This window comes from Coregonus lavaretus, assembly GCF_964263955.1.
Source record: "Coregonus lavaretus genome assembly, contig: HAP1_SCAFFOLD_3784, whole genome shotgun sequence".
Classification (NCBI taxonomy): Eukaryota; Metazoa; Chordata; class Actinopteri; order Salmoniformes; family Salmonidae; genus Coregonus; species Coregonus lavaretus.
Window position 1 is genome coordinate 20284 of NW_028159356.1, and position 17383 is coordinate 37666.

The following is a 17383-nucleotide window of genomic DNA, read 5'->3' on the forward strand; positions in this document are numbered from 1 at the left end:
CATGTGTTCCTCTCCTGCTGACTCCATGACGGGTGTGTGATTCTGTGATGGGTGATTTGAAGGAGTCAGGCGCAGGAGGGTAAATCACAGAATAACAGGATTTATTCCGGAATACAGAGTTACGCAGTAAAGCGTCAAAACTGTCCAGTGCGCAAAACAGGCGCACTGGAACCAACAAGGCACACAGGGAAAAATAACCAGGCGATACAAAATACAAGGAGCTCCACTGAGCTTCACTATCCTCACAATAAACAATCACACACAAAGACAAGGGGGCAGAGGGAACACTTATACAGGTACTGATGAGGGGATATGAACCAGGTGTGTGTAATAAACAAGACAAAACAAATTGAATGATGAGATGAGGAGTGCCAGTGGCTAGAAGGCTGGTGACGACAAACGCCAAAGCCTGCACGAACAAGGAGAGGAGGCAGCCTCAGAGGAAGTCGTGACAACAGGATGCTACCCTCCACAACATAACCTTCAGTCTAAACCAAAACTCCAAACCTACAACCTGATTTTGGATGGAATTACCTGGAGGCTTTCTACTACCAAGTATTACTATTCCCAAGCTAAACATCAAATGCTCTGGCAAACAGAAACCTGAAAACACCATCCAACCTGGAACTGAGTGAGTAATGTTTAGTCTGAAGCTATTTTTTACTTTCAAAAACCAAGAAGAACAATACATTACAATGATATATTTTACTTTATAAGGACTGAATGCTAAGGCTACCAAGCTTGCTAGGACAAAGAGATACAAATACAATTAGCACTGACGTGTGAAGTGACAGGTGTCAAAGCCCTTGAGTCCAACAATAGCAGGAGAGTCGCACAGTCTACGCCAACCAAATGGAGAGGCCTTAGAAGCACCCTCCCGCTGTTCAGAGGTAATTAAAATACAGTACCCTCTGTATGTAAAGAATGATAAGACACGAAAAGAGTACAAAACTCCTTATGGGAAATCAGGAAACACTTTTTGCTGACTTTTATAAAAATGGGAACATAAGCAACCTTATCTTCCACACAGACCATCCCCTGGCATGGCACAGTGCTACAGTGGGGAAAAAAAGTATTTAGTCAGCCACCAATTGTGCAAGTTCTCCCACTTAAAAAGATGAGAGAGGCCTGTAATTTTCGTCATAGGTACACGTCAACTATGACAGACAAAATGAGGAAAAGAAATCCAGAAAATCACATTGTAGGATTTTTAATGAATTTATTTGCAAATTATGGTGGAAAATAAGTATTTGGTCAATAACAAAAGTTTCTCAATACTTTGTTATATACCCTTTGTTGGCAATGACACAGGTCAAACGTTTTCTGCAAGTCTTCACAAGGTTTTCACACACTGTTGCTGGTATTTTGGCCCATTCCTCCATGCAGATCTCCTCTAGAGCAGTGATGTTTTGGGGCTGTCGCTGGGCAACACGGACTTTCAACTCCCTCCAAAGATTTTCTATGGGGTTGAGATCTGGAGACTCCAGGACCTTGAAATGCTTCTTACGAAGCCACTCCTTCGTTGCCCGGGCGGTGTGTTTGGGATCATTGTCATGCTGAAAGACCCAGCCACGTTTCATCTTCAATGCCCTTGCTGATGGAAGGAGGTTTTCACTCAAAATCTCACGATACATGGCCCCATTCATTCTTTCCTTTACACGGATCAGTCGTCCTGGTCCCTTTGCAGAAAAATAGCCCCAAAGTATGATGTTTTCACTCCCATGCTTCACAGTAGGTATGGTGTTCTTTGGATGCAACTCAGCATTCTTTGTCCTCCAAACACGACGAGTTGAGTTTTTGCCAAAAAAGTTATATTTTGGTTTCATCTGACCATATGACATTCTCCCAATCCTCTTCTGGATGCACTCTAGCAAACTTCAGACGGGCCTGGACATGTACTGGCTTAAGCAGGGGGACACGTCTAGCACTGCAGGATTTGAGTCCCTGGCGGCGTAGTGTGTTACTGATGGTAGGCTTTGTTACTTTGGTCCCAGCTCTCTGCAGGTCATTCACTAGGTCCCCCTGTGTGGTTCTGGGATTTTTGCTCACCGTTCTTGTGATCATTTTGACCCCACGGGGTGAGATCTTGCGTGGAACCCCAGATCGAGGGAGATTATCAGTGGTCTTGTATGTCTTCCATTTCCTAATAATTGCTCCCACAGTTGATTTATTCAAACCAAGCTGCTTACCTATTGCAGATTCAGTCTTCCCAGCCTGGTGCAGGTCTACAATTTTGTTTCTGGTGTCCTTTGACAGCTCTTTGGTCTTGGCCATAGTGGAGTTTGGAGTGTGACTGTTTGAGGTTGTGGACAGGTGTCTTTTATACTGATAACAAGTTCAAACAGGTGCCATTAATACAGGTAACGAGTGGAGGACAGAGGAGCCTCTTAAAGAAGAAGTTACAGGTCTGTGAGAGCCAGAAATCTTGCTTGTTTGTAGGTGACCAAATACTTATTTTCCACCATAATTTGCAAATAAATTCATTAAAAATCCTACAATGTGATTTTCTGGATTTTCTTTTCTCAATTTGTCTGTCATAGTTGACGTGTACCTATGATGAAAATTACAGGCCTCTCTCATCTTTTTAAGTGGGAGAACTTGCACAATTGGTGGCTGACTAAATACTTTTTTTCCCCACTGTATATTAGCACACTACCCCTCTGTTAAGAGGGGGTGTTAGCGATGGGTGGAAACTCAGAATACTAGACAACGAGGACTCTGAATCAGCTAATATAAATCTCTGTAAGTCTGGAACAGTATTGGTACAGGGCATCCCCAAACAGATTCAGCTGGACTTTCACCTAATCAAAGAAATAGCTCAGCAGGAGAAGGAGAAAGATACCCCCACCCCGAGCGGGTCAGACCAGACCTTTTCATTAAATAACCCCACAGACGAGCAACCCCAAGCGGAAAGTCAACTTCCCAGCACAGAGTACTACTCCCTCATTGAAATGAAGGATAAATTCACCCAGCTGGAGGTAAGGCAGGTGGAGCTGGAACAGCAGGTGATTACACTCCAGTCAGCACAGACCCAGACAACAGTCCAGCACAACAACACCACCTTAACTAGACCTGGAGAGCTTGAGGTGGAGAGAGACATGTCTGCACTCTGGACTGTAGTGAGACAACATCAACATAAGAAAGAGCAGGAGAAGAACAGAGCACTAGAGGAGAGGATGAGAGTGCTGGAGGAGAGGGTGAGGGGGATGGCGTGTGACAGAGAACAACCCATTAGAGAGCTGGCCACCCCCGCAGAGAAGCCAGCAGAACAGCCCACCTCAGATCCTGACCAAAGTTTCGACACTGCAGCAGAACAGTACACCCTAGACCCTGACCATAGCCTCGACATCACAGCCGGACAAACATTTACATTTACATTTTACATTTTAGTCATTTAGCAGACGCTCTTAACCAGAGCGACTTACAGGAGCAATTAGGGTTAAGTGCCTTGCTCAAGGGCACATTAACGTCATTTAGCAGACGCTCTTAGCCAGAGCGACTCACAAATTGGTGCGTTCACCCTATAGCCAGTGGGATAACCACTTTACAATTTGGGGGGGGGGGGGGGGGTTAGAAGGAATACTTTAGCCTATCCCAGGTATTCCTTAAAGAGGTGGGGTTTCAAATGTCTCCGGAAGGTGGTGAGTGACTCCGCTGTCCTGGCGTCGTGAGGGAGCTTGTTCCACCATTGGGGTGCCAGAGCAGCGAACAGTTTTGACTGGGCTGAGGGGGAGCTGTGCTTCCGCAGAGGAAGGGGAGCCAGCAGGCCAGAGGTGGATGAACGCAATGTCCTCGTTTGGGTGTAGGGACTGATCAGAGCCTGAAGGTACAGGGGTGCCGTTCCCCTCACTGCTCCAAAGGCAAGCACCATGGTCTTGTAGCGGATGCGAGCTTCAATTGGAAGCCAGTGGAGTGTGCGGAGGAGGGGGGTGACGTGAGAGAACTTGGGAAGGTTGAACACCAAACAAATGAAGAACCCCAAGCCCAGGGGATCCCAACCCCTCTGAGCACCCCCCGTCAGCCACCCTGATAGCCCTCCTGACGACCCCCCCACACCCACTGAGGACATACACAAGCCACAGATTGTACTCCTTATGGACTCAAACGGGAAATACATACAAGAAAATAAACTTTTTCCCAAACACACAGTGTCTAAACTCTGGTGTCCAAACACCCAGCGCGCCTAGACCTTCTGTCTGAGGACCAACTAGGATCACGCAGCCACAAAATAATACACACAGGCACAACCGACCTGAGAACACAGCAGGAAAGGGTGGCCATAGCACTCAAGGGAGTGATATAAAAAGCTTCTTCTACTTTCCCCAACGCACAAGTAGTTATTTCAACCCTGCTACCACGAAAATACTTCTACCCTGTTACCATACAGCAGGTAAACGCAAGTATTTCCCGTGACTGTGCCTCAAAACCAAATGTCTACCTGGCCCACCCCTCCACCCTGGACTTGAACAGCCTTTACGACCAGGTCCACCTATGCAAGGCAGCTGTGCCCACCTTCGCCCGGACCCTAAAGGATATCGCCCTCAACCGCAGACCCAACACCTCACACAGGAGCAACAGCTCAACAGACACCCCGCCCAGACCAGCGAGACACTCTCCCAGACATGCAACATTAGACACTTTATGGAACACAAAGCCTTCACTATCTCATCCTGGATTTTTATTTATTTATATTGTACCTTTATTTAACTAGGCAAGTCAGTTAAGAACAAATTCTTATTTACAATGACGGCCTACACCGGCCACCAGAGATGTAGTGCCTTAGACCACTGTGCCACTCGGGAGCCCAATATATCCAAGGCCTGAGGTCATCTGCCTTTGGCCTAAAGAGCAGGAACCTGGACTTCACCAAAGAAATCAGAAATACAGACATTGTCATCCTACAAGAAACATTGTATAGTGGAGATGGACCCACTGGTTGCCTTCTAGGTTACAGAGAGCTGGTAGTCCCATCCACCAAACTACCAGGTGTGAAACAGGGAAGGGACTCAGGGGGTATGCTAATTTGGGAAAGAGTAGACCTAACTCACTCTATTAAATTAATCAAAACAGGAACATTTTACATTTGGCTAGAAATTCCAAATGAAATGATCTCAACAGAGAAAAATGATGTCCTCCTGTGTGCTACCTATATCCCCCCACTAGAATCTCCATACTTTAATGAAGACAGCTTCTCCATCCTGGAGGGGGAAATCAATCATTTCCAGGCCCAGGGACATGTACTAGTCTGTGGCGACCTAAATGCCAGAACTGGACAAGAACCTGACACCCTCAGCACACAGGGCGACAAACACTTACCTGGAGATGACAGCATTCCCTCTCCCATATGCCCCCCTAGGCACAATTACGACAACATAACCAACAAAAACGGGTCACAACTCTGTCGCACGCTGGGTATGTACGTAGTCAATGGTAGGCTTCAAGGGGACTCCTATGGTAGGTACACCTATAGCTCATCTCTTGGCAGTAGTACTGTAGACTACTTTATCACTGACCTCAACCCAGAGTCTCTCAGAGCGTTCACAGTCAGCCCACTGACACCCCTATCAGACCACAGCAAAATCACAGTCTACTTGAACAGAGCAATACTCAATCATGAGGCATCAAAGCCAAAGGAACTGAATAATATTAAGAAATGATATAGATGAAGGAAAGTAGTGTGGAAACCTACCAAAAAACAATTAGACAACAACAAATTAAATCCCTTTTAGACAACTTCCTGGACAAAACGTTCCACTGTAATAGTGAAGGTGTAAACTTGGCAGTAGAAAACCTAAACAGTATATTTGACCTCTCAGCTTCCCTATCAAATCAAAACATTTCAAGCAGAAAACCTAAGAAAATTAAGAACAATGACAAATGGTTTGATGAAGAATGCAAAAACCTAAGAAAGAAATTGATAAACCTATCTAACTAAAAACATCGAGACCCAGAAAAACTGATCCTTCTCTATGTTGAATCACTAAAACAATACAGAAATACACTACGGAAAAAGAAGGAACAGCATGTCAGAAATCAGCTCAATGTAATTGAAGAATCCATAGACTAACCACATCTGGGAAAATTGGAAAACTCTAAACAAACAATAACAAAAGAGCTGTCTATCCAAAATGGAGATGGATGGGTAAACCACTTCTCCAATCATTTTGGCCCTATAACAAAGAACAAACAGCAAAAAAATATACATGATCAAATGCAAATCTTAGAATCAACTATTAAAAACAACCAGAACCCACTGGATTCTCCAATTACATTGAATGAATTACAGGACAAAATACAAACCCTACAACCCAAAAAGGCCCGTGGTGTTGATTGTATCCTAAATGAAATGATAAAATATACAGACCACAAATTCCAATTGGCTATACTTAAACTCTTTAACAGCATCCTTAGCTCTGGCATCTTCCCCAATATTTGGAACCAAGGACTGATCACCCCAATCCACAAAAGTGGAGACAAATTTGACCCCAATAACTACCGTGGGATATGCGTCAACAGCAATCTTGGGAAAATCCTCTGCATTATCATTAACAGCAGACTAGTTCATTTCCTCAGTGAAAACAATGTACTGAGCAAATGTCAAATTGGCTTTTTACCAAATTACCGTACGACAGACCATGTATTCACCCTGCACACCCTAATTGACAAACAAACAAACTAAAACAAAGGCAAAGTCTTTTCATGCTTTGTTGATTTCAAAAAAGCTTTTAACTCAATTTGGCATGAGGGTCTGCTATACAAATTGATGGAAAGTGGTGTTGGGGGAAAATATACGACATTATAAAATCCATGTACACAAACAAGAAGTGTGCGGTTAAAATAGGTAAAAAACACACATTTCTTTCTGCAGGGCCGTGGGGTGAGACAGGGATGCAGTTTAAGCCCCACCCTCTTCAACATATATATCAACGAATTGGCGAGGGCACTAGAACAGTGCAGCACCCGGCCTCACCCTACTAGAATCTGAAGTCAAATATCTACTGTTTGCTGATGATCTGGTGCTTCTGTCACCAACCAAGGATGGCCTACAGCACCACCTAGATCTCCTGCACAGATTCTGTCAGACCTGGGCCCTGACAGTAAATCTCAGTAAGACAAAAATAATGGTGTTCCAAAAAAGGTCAAGTTGCCAGGACCACAAATACAAATTCCATCTAGACACCGTTGCCCTAGAGCACACAAAAAACAATACATTCCTTGGCCTAAACATCAGCACCACAGGTAGCTTCCACAAAGCTGTGAAAGATCTGAGAGACAGGGCAAGAAGGGCCTTCTATGCCATCAAAAGGAACATAAAATTCGACATACCAATTAGGATCTGGCTAAAAATACTTGAATCAGTTATAGAACCCATTGCCCTTAATGGTTGTGAGGTCTGGGGTCCGCTCACCAACCAATATTTCACAAAATGGTACAAACAACAAATTGAGACTCTGCATGCAGAATTCTGCAAAAATATCCTCTGTCTACATGAAAAACACCAAATAATGCATGCAGAGCAGAATTAGGCTGATACCCGCTAATTATCAAAATCCAGAAAAGTGCCGTTAAATTCTATAACCACTTCAAAGGAAGCGATTCCCAAACCTTCCATAACAAAGCCATCACCTACAGAGAGATGAACTTGGAGAAGAGTCCCCTAAGCAAGCTGGTCCTGGGGCTCTGTTCACAAACACATCAGACCCCACAGAGCCCCAGGACAACAACACAATTAGACCCAACCAAATCATGAGAAAACAAAAAGATAATTACTTGACGCATTGGAAAGAATTAACAAAAATAACTGAGCAAACTAGAATGCTATTTTGCCCTAAACAGAGAGTACACAGTGGCAGAATACCTGACCACTGTGACTGACCCAAACTTAAGGAAAGCTTTGACTATGTACAGACTCGGTGAGCATAGCCTTGCTATTGAGAAAGGCCACTGTAGGCAGACCTGGCTCTCAAGAGAAGACAGGCTATGTGCACACTGCCCACAAAATGAGGTTGAAACTGAGCTGCACTTCCTAACCTCCTGCCAAATGTATGACCATATTAGACACACATATTTCCCTCAGATTACACAGATCCACAAAGATTTCGAAAACAAACCCAATTTTGATAAATTCCCTTATCAACTGGGTGAAATACCACAGTGTGCCATCACAGCAGCAATATGTGTGACCTGTTGCCACAAGAAAAGGGCAACCAGTGAAGAACAAACACTATTGTAAATACAACCCATATTTACAGTACCAGTCAAAAGTTTGGACACACCTACTCATTCAAGGGATTTTCTTTATTTTTACTATTTTCTACATTGTAGAATAATAGTGAAGACATCAAAACTATTAAATAACACATGTGGAATCATGTAGTAACCAAACAAGTGTTAAACAAATCAAAATATATTTTATATTTGAGATTCTTCAAATAGCCACCCTTTGCCTTGGCATTCTCTCAACCAGCTTCACCTGGAATGCTTTTCCAATAGTCTTGAAGGATGTTCCCACATATGCTTAGCACTTGTTGGCTGCTTTTCCTTCACTCTGCCGTCCGACTCATCCCAAACCATCTCAATTGGGTTGAGGTCGGGGGATTCTGGAGGCCAGGTCATCTGATGCAGCACTCCATCACTCTCCTTCTTGGTAAAATAGCCCTTACACAGCCTGGAGGTTTATTGGGTCATTGTCCTGTTGAAAAACAAATGATAGTCCCACTAAGCCCTAACCAGATGGGATGGCGTATCGCTGCAGAATGCTGTGGTAGCCATGCTGGTTAAGTGTGCCTTGAATTCTAAATCAATCACAGACAGTGTCACCAGCAAAGCACACCCACACCATAACACCTCCTCCTCCATGCTTTACGGTGGGAACTACACATGCGTAGATCATCCGTTCACCCACACCGCGTCTCACAAAGACACGGCGGTTGGAACCAAAAATCTCCAATTTGGACTCCAGACCAAAGGACACATTTCCACCGGTCTAATGTCCATTGCTTGTGTTTCTTGGTCCATGCAGGTCTCTTCTTCTTATTGGTGTCCTTTTGTAGTGGTTTATTTGCAGCAATTCGACCATGAAGGCCTGATTCACACAGTCCCCTCTGAACTGTTGATGTTGAGATGTGTCTGTGACTTGAACTATGTGAAGCATTTATTTGGCCTGCAATTTCTGAGGCTGGTATCTTATCTTCTGCAGCAGAGGTAACTCTGGGTCTTCCATTCATGTGGCGGTCCTCATGAGTGCCTGTTTTATCATAGCACTTGATGGTTTTTGCGACTGCATTTGAAGAAACTTTCAAAGTTTTTGAATTTTTCCATATTGACTGACCTTAATGTCTTAAAGTAATGATGGACTGTTGTTTCTCTTTGCTTATTTGAGCTGTTCTTGCCATAATATGGACTTGGTCTTTTACCAAATAGGGCTATCTTCTTTATAACCCCCCCCCCCCCCCCCCCCCTTTGAGAGAATGCCAAGAGTGTGCAAAGCTGTCATCAAGACAAAGGGTGGCTATTTGAAGAATCTCAAATATATAATATATTTTTATTGGTTTAACACTTTTTTGGTTACTATATGATTCCATATGTGTTATTTCATAGTTTTGATGTCTTCACTATTATTCTAAAATGTAAAAAATTGTAAAAATAAAGAAAAACCCTTGAATGTGTAGGTGTATCCAAAGTTTTGACTGGTATTGTATGTTTTTATTTATTTTCCCATTTGTACTTTAACTATTTGCACGTTGTTACAACACTGAATATATACATAATATGACATTTGAAATGTCTTTATTCTTTTGGAACTTCTGAGTGTAATGTTTACTGTTAATTCTATTGTTAATTTCACTTTTGTTTATTATCTACTTCACTTGCTGTCACGCCCTGACTCAGGGGACTCGTATATGTTGAGTCAGGGTGTGTATATTCTTTGTTATGTAGTATTTTCTATGTGGGCATGCTAGTATGTGTAGATCTATGTTGGCCGGTGTGGTTCCCAATCAGAGGCAGCTGTCGCTCGTTGTCTCTGATTGGGGATCATACTTAGGCAGCCGATTGGCACTATTGAGTTGTGGGATCTTGTTCCTTGTAAGGTATGTTGTGTGTTCTACCTTGGACTTCACGTTTCGTTTCGGTTGTTGTTTTGTCGTTGTGTTTATAAGTTAATAAACATGTACATATATCACGCTGCGCCTTGGTCTGACCCGTCATTCAACGAACGTGACACTTGCTTTAGCAATGTTAACATACGTTTCCCATGCCAATAAAGCCCTTAAATTGAATTGAAATTGAATTGAATTGAAATTTAAATTGAATTGAGAGGGATGAGAGGGCTGTGGGGAGAGGAGGATGAGAGGAGAGTAGAGGGAGATGGGGAGTAGAGAGGAAGAGAAGATGAGGAGGAGAGAAAAGAGTCAGTCTGGATGTCTGTATGATAACATCGGCACCTTATTTAAATCTCTGTCACTTTCTGATGCAAATCTGAATCTGCCCTGAATTAGAAAGATGAATATGAGAGAGGGAGGAGAAGGAGGAATAGAAGAGGAGCAAAGGGCGTCCGTGTGCACGTGATCTGTGCCTGAGGCTCCATGGCCCTGCTCTGTCTGCATCCGAAAAGCAAACTCTGCAATTATGATGAACGCCCTGTCCTCTTAATTTCCCATCTCTCTCTCTCTCTCTCTCTCGCTCTCTCTTTCTTTCCTGTGCAGTACTTCCAGTTTTACCAGAGCTAGAGGATAAAGAAACAGAGGTCTCTCCAAAAGACCTCTCTCTGCTCAGACCTCCTCCATTCCCTCCTCTGTCCAGAGAGACAGTAACACTTCTGTCTTTTCTAAGACATACTAATAGCCTCTCTCAGTCCTGATGTATCTTTCTCTTAGTGTCCTCTCAGAAGGCCTGTTCTCTTGTTAAAGTGACTGAAACAACTATAATGCGGTCGTATGTCATCTCCTAGTAGACTAGCCCAGGCTGGCCTAGACCTGGTATATAGTGGTGATTATTCACCAGACTAGGAGCTGTAATCACAGGACACCAGTAAAACACACACTGCTCACACCGCTTAACTTTCATGTCAGAGAGAAATAGGAAATATTTGTTTCTATATCTAACTCTTCCCTTTTCTCTCTTTTCCTGTCCTTCTATTATCTCTCTCACTTTCTCTCTCCCTCATCTCTCTGAGCACAGTTCACACCACTTGAATTAACACATTGAAGCTTGAATTAGTTAATGTGTTTAATTAATAACAGTCGTAATTGCAGGGTTTACCAACAGGACCCTGTCTAGCCCTGATGATAGACAAAATACATTGAATTGTAGGCCAGTGAAACACAAATGACAAAATACTAAAAAGTAATTCAGAAGTAATTAAATACATATTTCATATACATGGAACAGAAATACTGCCCATCTGTGTGTGTGGTGTGTGAGCTGCTCTCCATTGTCTGTGTTGAGAGTATCAGCACGTACGGTATGTGCCTCATTCTCCATGTTCCTCATCTGGAAAATCATCCTGTGTCCTTCCTTCACCTTTCCCATATCAGCTCAACAGTCGCTTGATTTGTAACTTGATTTCAGGAAAGGGAAAACCTGTAGATTATCCTGCTTTCATTAGGGGGGAAAACCCTGTCTGTGTCAGACAGTAAAGAAATCAATTTAATACAGACTTAACGGGAGGAAATTGCATATTCAGCCTCTATGTGCTGAACAGGCACTTTCCCCTTCCTACCAGAGACTGGCCTCACTATTAATTGTGATGTGTGTGTGTGTGTGGGGGGGGGGGGTATAGAACCGAGAAAGGGAGCTCAGTACTTAGACTCAGATCCTAAGTAGAGACGCAGCCAGGTGGAGTGGTGTGTACATGTATCCGTGTGTGTGTGCGTTCGTATGTATGCGTGTGTGCCTGTGTGACTCAGCCAGGTGGAGAGGAGATTGGTGGGTATTTATGAAGGAACGTCATAATTCTGACAGGATGATTTATGACCAGCTCACGCTGCCGTTTCCCTCCTTCCCCTTTTCTCTTTCTACCCAAAATATGTACACTGAGCCAAAATATAAAGGCAACATGTAAAATGTTGGTCCCATGTTTCATTAGCTGAATAAAAGATCCCAGAAATCTTCCATATGCACAAAAAGCTTATTTCTCTCAAATTTCTTGCACAAATTTGTTTACATCCCTGTTAGTGAGCATTTCTCCTTTGCCAAGATAATCCATCCACCTGACAGGTGTGGCATATCAAGAAGCTGAATAAACAGCATGATCATTACACAGGTGCACCTTGTGCTGAAGACAATAAAAGGCCACTTTAAAATGTGCAGTTTTTGCAGGCATAAGCTACGCACAACGAACACAATTGCATTTTATCGATGGATAAAATCCTGAGGCCCATTGTTGTGCCATTCATCCGCCGCCATCACCTCATCTTTCAGTATGATAATTCACAGCCCCATGTCGCAAGGATTTGTACACATTTCCCAGAAAATGAAAATGTCCCAGTTCTTCCATGGCCTGTATACTCACCAGACATGTCACCCATTGAACATGTTTATGATGCTCTGGATCGACGTGTACGACAGCGTGTTCCAGTTCCCACCAATATCCAGCAACTTCGCACAGCCATTGAAGAGGAGTGGGACAACATTCCACAGGCCACAATCAACAGCCTGATCAACTCTATGCAAAGGAGATGTGTTGCGCTGCATGAGGCAAATGGTGGTCACCAAATACTGACTGGTTTTCTGATCCACACCCCTACCTTTTTTTAAGGTGTCTGTGACCAACAGATGCATATCTGTATTCCCAGTCATGTGAAATCCATAGATTAGGGCCTAATGAATTTATTTAAATGACTGATTTCCTTATATGAACTGTAGCTCAGTAAAATCTTTGAAATTCTTGCATGTTGTGTTTATGTTTTTGTTCAGTATGTCTCTGATCCAATACTGTCTTAAAAGCTGATGACCAAGTGGAGTGGTCAGGACAAGGTCATGGAGGTTTTATTCTGTTCTGTTCTGTTCTCTTCCTCCCAGTCAGGCCTGTTCTAGTCTATGGCCAGGCTGTGGCTGACTGAGCTGTTCAAAGCCAGCTCTCTTAATTGCTTTTATAAGGTGCCCTTTTCACATGGGGACTTCTCTGCTCACTCACTTTCACACATACAGTAGAACTTAGTATCATTTTACATTCTGTTAACAGTATTAACACACAACATTACAATTGTTACAGATTTTGCCTGTATGCTTATAAACTGCTAATAAAATGTTATAACTACTTTGTTATGATGATTATATCATTATTTCATATCATCCCACTCCATCTACCTATCTCTATATCTCTCCCTCATCCCCTGTCTGCATCCTTTTCTCCATTACTCCTGATAGGGGTGTGAAGATGGAGGTGGGGGGGGGGGTTTGATTTCTTAAGTGTCCTGGATCCTGTGGGAGGTCGTTGGCGGGGGCAGGTGATGTGAGAGGGGCAGTATGGGTGAGGGGGGTGAGGGCAGTGAGAGGGTGCTAGTGCATTAACCCAGTGCATTATTTGGCCGTTCCACTCTTCTAGCTCCATTAGGGCTGGCTTCAACACTATTGAAGGGGTCAGTGGTGTGTGTGTATTGAAGGGGACTGTAGAGTGGTCTAGTGTCTTACTGAACAGGAAGGGGCTCGGTCCCCTCATACCTCTTAATTTGATTGGATTGGATGGCCACGCTTATAATTATATTACAGCCCCCACTCTCTTTCCTATTGCTTTCCTCTCTCTCTCCCTCCTCTCTCTCTTAAATCTCTATGCATCTCTCAACACACATGGGAGGAGGTGTGTGGTACCTGTGTAATTTGTCTCAGGTGTGTGGTACCTGTGTAATTTGTCTCAGGTGTGTGGTACCTGCCTGACTTTACTTTCCTTCTCTGCTCATCTGTGTAATGCAGGAGGGTATGTGATTTTATATTTTTATAAGAGAGAAAGGAACCCGTCATCCTCTCGTTCTATTTTAGCATATTTAGCTATCCCTCCATCCCCTTTCTTGCGCTTTCCTCCCCGATCTTGCTCTTTCTGTATCTCTCTCGCTCTTTTCTTTCTCAATCCTCCCCCTCTCCCCACGCACTCTCATTCTCTCTCTGTCTCTTTCTCTCTCTCTGTGTCTGTGGTGAAAGTCAGAAAGGTCATAGTGATGTAACAGACAGCTGTTCTCTAGGGGTGATGGGTGGGGCAGGGTGTGGAGTGGGATCTGAAGCTCGTGTTGTCATCATGGTGACCTTGTGCTTTGAGTCCTCACCATGTACCTGTTTTTGCCGACAGACAGACAGATGACAGAAAGACCCCAGACCATCTTGCTCTGTCAGTCTGCTACCAAATCCACCCAAAACCTGAGTGTAAGTTGATGCATTGACTTTATGATTCTGTTTTTAGTATTCAGCCAAAGTCAAAGGAATAATAGTTTCAAAGTCTGAGAATTTAGCCAGAATTTGTATTTCACCAAAGTCAGAGTTAGTATCTAACAGAAGTCCAAGATGGTATGTAGCCAACAGCGTGTAGCCCTGTCACCCCTCCACTAGCGTCCCCTGGTGTAGCCTAGTCAGCGTTAGTGCAGTCAGTGTTACCAGAGCAGCTTCACTGGCTCTCACTTCCTCAACGCCCTTCAAGAGACCACGACTTGTCAGCTTCCTCGTAAACCCCCTGAACGATTGCGTCCGCATGTTCTCCCTTGCTCTTTCTGCCTCTCTCCTTTTTCCCCCCTTTTCTCCTTCTGAAACCTGGCCATCTGTCTAATTGTTCACCTCCATCGCTTTAATGCTTTTTACATGCTTTTCCCCCTCTTTCCAGGCAATAAAGTTTATTTTCTTCGCAAGACTTGAATCTGTATAGGGAGGGTAGGCAGGCGGGAGGGAGGGAGGGAGGGAGGGAGGCTGCTCACCTCCCTCTGCTAGATTTGCTCCAGTACCCCCCTTCCCCCATACCCCCTCCATTCCTCCATCTCTCTCTCTCTCGCTGAGGATCTTCAGACACCTTCTCTGTCACTGAGAAACAGGAGTAGATCCATTTATCATATTGTATTCATATTGAGCATTTTAATACATGTCCCATATTGCTTTAACCCCTATAGAACAAGGAGAAATGAGTGGTCAGGAAAAACTCCCTAGGCAGGAGGAAACCTTGAGAGGAACCAGACTCTAGTAAGGGAAGCGAGGGAGGTTTAGACCGTGTGTTTGTTGTGTGCCACTTTTACAGGGTCATTAAAGGAGATGATCATACTCTCTCACCTGTGATTAATGCTATGTGTAGATCATATGAAACATCCCCTATATCCCTATAATCAGACATATATATATAATGGCCATAATCACCTCCTTAACTCTGTGTAATAGCGGACCTGGAATGGTATATCATAGCATCAAGAGAACCATTCAGATTAGATCATTCTAAGCTGGCCTGGTTTTACCCTTGAGTCACAGAATTGAACATTTGTGTGTATTGTGTGTGTATTGTGTGTGTGTGTGAATGTGTAAATACTTATAGGGGCAGTAAATGCAAGTATAAAACGCTTGAAAAGTGTTCCTTAAATATGAAGGAGATGTTAACCCTTGGCGTGTTTTGCTTGACTGGTGGGTATTGTTCCATGTGTGTCCTTGCTGTGGGTGTCATGTACAGTTACTCTCTACAGAGACAGATGCATGAAGGAAAGACGCTCCCTTATGACGTTCCTGGGATAGAGATGAGATGTGGGAAAAGGCTGACAGGGGAGTCGGAAGCGGAGAGCGGAACATTGAACGCTCTTTCCTGGGGTAATGTGAGCTGACAGTGCTCTCTAGGGACAAACAGCGGGGGAAGTGTGTGTGTGTGTGTGTGCGCACATGCATCAGGAATAGCTGATATTCCCGATCCCAGACGGTGGAATCCCAGGAGTGATGTCTCTCTCTGGCTTGAGGGACCATTGTTCTGAGAGGAACACACACAGGATTGGGCGACATACCATATATACCGTATACCGTGGTATTTTGAAATACAGACAGTATGATTTTTAATACCGTAAAAATAACTATAAGTTATAACTAACTATAAGTTAACTACCTAAGACAGACCTTTTGGGGGGCATGTGCTCAAACCAAGAAAAGGGCAACCCCAAAAAAGTTTTTGAGCAATTATTAGAAGACGAGGGGAAAGCAGCACAGTCTGATGAGTGAAGTATAATGCAAAACTATTTTCGTCTGGAATAAATGCTGCACTTATTAACAATGACCACACAATTCCTGTCAAAATAGAAGATTGTAAGAAATACTGAAGCCTACCATTACTATATCCAACCCAATTCCATGTACCCCAGTGGTTTTAAAACATTTTAACCCGCTACCCCCAAAAAGGAGTTGTACAAAACTTGCGACCCACGCACATGCACATGTGCACACAATCGCTGCGCAAATGTAGCCTGTCATTACAGCCATAAACGTTGATGAATTTTCAAAAAGCAAGATAGGCTACAGAAATAAACTGTGTTTTACACCTGATGCATTTGGAGCAGAAATGATTTAATGTTAGCATCCAATATCAACTAGCGATATATCATTTCACTTCTTTGGAGTCCAGAGCAAGCTAAATCATACAGCCTATTTGTAGCAGAGGTTGCAGGATCGGATGGAAAGCATGTTCTGTCCGCACCACGCCATCACTTTGGAGGCCTGCAGAGTGCTCGTTGCCAGCCGTTGTAGCCCTGTTCTTCCTCACAAATATCATGATAAATTCAGAATATGTTAGATCTTCGTCCTATAATGTTGAAGGCAGTGCCATGTATTTTATATAATATAAACGTAGGCCTACTCTGTTTTTGTCATGCAAAACTGGAGAAAATGAAACAAGTTCTTTCTGGTCACTAATCTGATATGTGCGCCCACCTTTGCGCGCCAACGCTGATGACTGGTCATTGGTCAACAATCAAGACACAACTTTTTGGTTCTGAAGCATAGATGAGAATTTAACGACAACTTGCGGGCAGTGGGTTCAGAACAACAACGAGAAAAAAATGTATGCAAAAAAAATCGACCACAACCGAAAAGGGCACTTTGGAGACTGGAAGGGCAAAGGGGCATGTGCTCTGCCCAGGTAGAGCCCTATCTGTGCACATTGTGCCAAATATCTCCAGCTCAGGGAATCAGCTATGCATTTTGTTTGCTAACTTGCTAGCTAAGTGGCTAGCTTGCAAGATCAAGCTTCTTAGTTACAGCAGACAATCAATCCCCTCCTGGATCAAGATCCCTGCTGCCTAAATTTGTGAGCAATTTTATGTTTTGAAAGAAATAGCGCCCCTTGTGTGCACTGCCGGTAATAACGTATACCTTGGTATGGTACAGGAATGGTATGAAGGTATGAACATTTGAATAACCCTACTTGTATGTTTTATGGAGA